The following is a 6,170-nucleotide window of genomic DNA, read 5'->3' on the forward strand; positions in this document are numbered from 1 at the left end:
TCTAGTTAAGGACAAAACATTTTGTGTTAGTTTTAATTCATCTAGTGTGTTAGTCTTCTTAACACAGACAGCGTGTCTAAATATTTAACACATTGATGTGTCATAAAATCACAGGTTTGTGTCAGATGTGCTTTAATCAGTTTAACAAAATGAATGCAACGCAAGCATTTTAAAATAAATATATGTACATTTACATGAAGTCAATATTCTCATTAACATATTCCAGACATTTTAAACATATGTATATCTTGTATATAAACTGAAAATCCCATACCAGTAAGCACAAGAGGTCGCTCTGTAAACACCTTGACGGTCTAAAAATTGTATAGTTTCTAATAACAAATAAATCCAAATACATAACATATGAGCATTCAAGTTGTTTACATATGAAAAAGAGGGATAAATTACCTCAAAATATTTTGAGGAGAAACTGTAAAAGTCCCGTCAGATATCACTGCACCGCCTCTCCTGAAGGGAAAATACCAGTAAGCAGAAGAGGAGGCTAAGGGTGCTTTCACACCTGCCTCATTTAGTTCGGTTGAATCATACTAGAGTTCGGTTCCTCTTTGGTGCGGTTCATTTGGTCAGGTGTAAAAGCAGCAATCACACTCGGGTGCGCACCAAAAGCAGACCAAACAAGCTAGACCTCCTTGAAGAGCTGGTCTCGGTACGATTTCAAACAAACTCTGGAGCGGTTCGTTTGTGGTGAGAACGTGATCCGACCTCGAACAGAACCAACTGCAAAAAGTACTGAAAAAAAGTACATTTTTGGACTAAACCAGCTGCACTGTGCTTTATGGGATGAGGAAGTGTCCGTTGACAGGCCTCTGCCTGAAGTGAAGAGCGATGCGCAGTGCATTAAAACGTTGTTTTCAAGCTGCATCCGCGCTTCATTATAGAAATGTATTGTTAGCATATTGTGGTGTATACAAACACAATGTAATAGATTATGGCCTGGGAAATAACCAGCCCGCGCTGTCATCTCTCCATAGTTGTGTTGTCTCGTGTTGTTTGCTGGCATTTCCTCTTCTGCTGTAATTTTCTCGCATGTAAATTCTGACTAATCGAAAAGCAGTTAGGAAATACCCCATGTCCAATGAGTGATGTGGATGTTGTCACGTGCCTGCGTTTTGGTTCATTTCAACTGGTTCGGACCAAAGCAATCAGTGTAGTGTGAAAAGGAACCAAAAAAGCTGAAAAATGCTACAATGTATAATTGTTTGCCCTTGGTTCGGACCAAATGAACCGGACTAGAGATGTGAAAGCACCTTTACTGTATAAAAATTTCACCAAAAAAAGAGGCTACTTTTTTGTTTAATTACAAATAAATCCAAATATGTTGCCTGACATGTGAGCATTCAAGTCGTCCAGCGGTTAAAAAGAGCGCTAATTTGCTTAACAACTTGCTAAGTGAGGTAAGCAGCAATGTGATTGGATGACAATTAACACATTTTGTGTTGGATACTGTTTTGTTTTCCTTCCCTTTATCAATGTGAGAAAATGTCTGAATACATTTTAGCTACTATATACATTCACTTATTTATTTTTGCTTTATTTCGATGTGTTCTTTGTAATAATTAATGAAATTTGATAGCAATGTATGCACATTTTCCAACCCAGGCTCATTGGAAATACGTGACTCTGCCTACATTTTTGCAACACCTGAAATATGTACCTCCAGGTACGTTTACCTGCACTTTTTAAGTGATATGTCCACCGGAGGCGCTAAGTGGTAATATTTTTTCTCCATTCCCAGACTGATCTCATGAAATGGCATATGTATGACACGCCATTTCGTATGTCATTTTGGCGTGCTATCAAGACGAATAATCGCTTTTTGGCATGTTTATCAACGCCGTTACATTCTATCCCCCTAAACTGCCCCTACCCCTAAACCTACCCATCACACACACACACACACTCACACAGCCCCTAAACCTACCCATCACACACACACACACAGCCCCTAAACCTACCCATCACAAGAAACATTCTGCTTTTTTACATTTTCAAAAAAACAATTTAGTATGTTTATAAATCAATTTACCTTGTGGACACACACACATATTCACACACATTTTGAATGCGTAACTCAACCCCTTCCCTAAACCTACCCATGTGTGTATTATAAAAAACAGGATATAACAGGCAGATACGACTGCGTGCATAATTTATTCAGAAAGTACAAATACTCCAAGTGTTCCGAGGGCAAAGGATTGATTTGTGTGAAGAAAATCCCCAAAAGCGATCAGTAACGTCGAGTCCATCCGCCAAAGATTAATAATACATTTCAAATATTGCCGCCGGAAGAAACGTCACGTCAGCTTTGACAGCACTGGTTGTCGTGTGTCTCGTGACCAATTGCGTCATTACGTCAGCTTTGATTGTAAAATGCCATTGGCTCTCGTGTGTCTCGTGACCGTGTGTGTTCTGTTCGCAAAGGAGTGCGATCATCATTTCAACGACTAAAACAGTAAGATCAACTCTGTTCTTCACATGAAGATATCGTATGACTTCAGAAGACTTGGAATGCAACATGAGTTAATACTGTTATACCGTTTTTTGGCCAGTTTTGCAATAAATATGTGACTGTACATTTTTTTGCCTGTTACGTGTTTTATATTGTGTTGAGAGTTGGTAGGTTTAGGGTAAGGAGTGGAGTTAGTTGCTCCAAAATATAAAATTAGGCTATAAATATTAATTCTGTGAGATCAGATTGGCGCGTGTATGTTTACGCGAAGTCATGATGTCATGTTGCGCATCTGGAATGGAGAAAAAATATTACCACTTAGCGCCTCCGGTGGACGTTTCACCCAAAAAGTGCAGGTAAACGTATCTGGAGGTACATAATTGGGGTGCTGCAAAAATGTAGGCAGAGTCACGTATTTCCAGTGAGCCTGGGTTGACATTTTCAATTTTAGAAAATAAAACAAGTTTATTCCAATTATTCCAATAAAGCATATATGGATGTACATTTAAAAATGTTGCAATCTGACAACCTTTCACACACAATTTTCTATGTATTATGAATGACCTGAGCATAGGATGTGTTTTGGAATTCAGCCAAAGCCTGTAAGTAATTTGATGCTAATATACTGTCCTTTATCACTGTCTAATTATTAAAAAACAGTAAGCAGAGAAGAGCGAGTAAATGAGAATAAACCTGAGAATGACCGGAGAACTCAACACTTCTCAGGTGAAGCCTTTGTTCTCTCGCATTGCTTTCTTTCCTTCTCTGTAAATACCGCTGTAATATTATTCACCCAGCAGCCTCGGGAGATTCAACCCAGTGTGAATATTTAACACGTGCTATTGTACTCATTCACCCCATATCAAACTAGCCCTTAACCAGGCTGCCACACACACACAGGCACGCTGATATTTAGCGCTATAGACGTTAATCCCCAGGCCCGGCGGGCCGCTCTGTTGTTTGGTGCTTGTTTTCAGTGTAGTTCATAAATTATAGATGGGCCATGTTGAGGGCTGTCACTGTTCTGAGGCCTGTCTGCTCTGACAGCTGTATGATATCCACTCAGTGCTGCAGATTGGGAGCTCAGAGTTTCATCAATAAATATCAGGCCCAGCCTTTCCTCCCAGCGCATGTCAGCGGTCAAGGTAATGGCTTTTTATTATGGTGAAGGGCAGCGCAGCATGGGGTAGGCTTAAGGTTCGCTCGTCCATCGCTGCACTTCAGACAGGGAGGGAGACGAATGGAGAGAGAGAGAGAGAGAGAGAGAGAGAGAGAGAGAGAGAGAGAGAGAGAGAGAGAGAGAGAGAGAGAGAGAGAGAGAGAGAGAGAGAGAGAGAGAGAATGGAGCTCAGAGAAAAGGAGAAAAGGCAAAACTTTAAAAGGAAGAAGCTTCCACTAAGTGAAGTCTGGGGAAATGTGTGTGTGTGGGGGGGGGAGAGAGAGAGCTGGTGTATATTTTCTGCAGTATTATGAGAAATAGAATGGAGTTGAAAGAAAAATGCAAAAACTTCTTGTGACAAATAAAACCAAAGAAGCTTCAAAGTGTGAATGTCCGATAAATTCAGATTTTGCGGAAGGAAGCGGCATTGTAGATTTTAATGATTAGTTCACTTCATAATGAAAATTTCCTGATAATTTGCGTACCCCCACGTAAAATATTTCAGGATTTTTCTCCACATAATGGAGTTCAGTGGCAACGGTTGAAGGTCCACATCAATGCCGTTTCATATGAAGGGCCTCAGAGGCTCTGCACGATCACAGGCGAGGTCATTATCAAGAAAAAAGAAACATTTATATACATTTTTTTCCTCAAATGCCTGACTACGGTGTTGTGCTCCTTCACAGCATATGAAGTCATCATGTCGGAATTTCCTACATGATGACGTCATATCCATTAAAGAAGCACAACAGGCCGTAGTCAGGCATTTGAGGAAAACGTTTTTTTTTTAAATGACCAATGGCTCGATAACTCGTCTGGGAACGTGCAGAGCCTCGGAAGCTCTTCCTCTGAAACTGCATTGATTTGGACCTTCAACCGTCGGTCCCCATTGAAGTCCATTATGTGGAGAAAAATCCTAGAATAGTTTCCTCAAAAAAGCTTAATTGCTTTTTGACTGAAGAAAGAAAACTATGAACATCTTGGATGAGATGGGGGTGAGTAAATTATCAGGAAATTTTCATTTTGAAGTGAACTAAACATTTAAATCTACTATAGACAATAATTATAAAACATATGGACCTTTTATATGAAATATATAGTAGTGAACGTAACATCTTAAGACCATATATATAACGCTGCAAAAAAAGAAACGCCCCTTTTTCAGGACTGTGTATTTCAACACTAATGTTGTAAAAATCCAAATAACTTTACAGAACTTCATTGTAAAGGGTTTAAACAATGTTTTCCATGCATTTTCAATTAACCATAATCAATGAATGAACATGCACCTCTGGAATGGTCGTTAAGACCTTAACAGCTTACAGAGAGAAGGCATTTAAGGTCACAGCTCTAAAAACGCTGGACACTAAAGAGACTTGTCTACCGACTGTGAAAAACACCCAAAGAAAGATGCCCAGGGTCCCTGCTCATCTGTGGGAACGTGCATTAGGCATGCTTCAGGGAGGCATGAGGACTGCTGGTGTGGTTAGGGCAATAAATTGCCATGTCCGGACTGTGAGGCGTCTAAGACAGTGCTGCAGGGAGACAGGAAGGACAGCTGATCATCCTCGCAGTGAAAGACCACGTGTAACAACACCTGCACAGCTCGGTACATCCGAATATCACACCTGTGTGACAGGTACAAGATGGCCACAACAACTGCCTGAGTCACACCAGGAACACACAATCCCTCCATCAGTGCTCAGACTGTCCGGAGTAGGCTGAGAGAGGCTGGACTGAGGGCTTATAGGCCTGTTGTAAGGCAGGTCCTTACCAGACATCACCAGCAACAACGCCGCCTATGGGCACAAACCGACCTTCGCTGGACCAGACAGGAGTTTTTGTCTCACCAGGGGTGATGGACGGATTTGTGTTAATCGTCGAAGGAATGTGCATTACACCGAGGCCTGTACCCTGGAGCGGGATCGATTTGGAGGTGTGTGTGTGGGGGGGGGGGGTCCGTTATGGTCTGGGGCGGTATATCACATCACCATTGGCCTGAGCTTGTTGTCATTACAGGTGATCTCAATGCCTTGCGGTACAGGGAAGACATCATCCTCCCTCATGTGGTACCCTTTATGCATGCTCATCCGGACATGATCCTCCAGCAGGACAATGCCACCAGCCGTATTGCTCGTTCTGTGCGTGAGTTTCTGCATGACAGCAATGTCATTGAGCACGCCTGGGACCTGTTGGATCGCAGGGTGAGTGTTAGGGCCATTTTCCCCAGAAATGTCCAGGAACTTGTATAATAAGTACATATAACATGTATAATACGCCATAAAGTGCGTATCATATGCACGCAAAAAACAGCGTATCATATGCACGTTTTGGCGTATACATTCCACGACATTGCACACTCGTACTATTTATACGCATTTTTTGTGAGATCCGGCTGAATACTTACAAACATTAAGCTTACTGAAAGTAAAAATAGTTGAAAGTAAGAGGACGTTTCTTTTTTTGCTGAGTTTCTAATATATATTAGGGATGCAACAATACAGTTAGTCCACGGTTCAATACATACCTCAGTTTTTAACC

The 6,170-nt window shown here is 41.3% G+C and overlaps 1 pseudogene; it reads left to right on the plus strand.

Annotated features, from left to right (window-relative positions):
* Nucleotides 1–5,039: 5,039 nt before the first annotated feature.
* LOC137075823 (uncharacterized) lies at nt 5,040–5,729 on the plus strand (annotated as a pseudogene).
* The last annotated feature ends 441 nt before the right edge of the window (nt 5,730–6,170 follow it).

Source organism: Pseudorasbora parva, chromosome 5 (assembly GCF_024679245.1).
Source record: "Pseudorasbora parva isolate DD20220531a chromosome 5, ASM2467924v1, whole genome shotgun sequence".
NCBI lineage: Eukaryota > Metazoa > Chordata > Actinopteri > Cypriniformes > Gobionidae > Pseudorasbora > Pseudorasbora parva.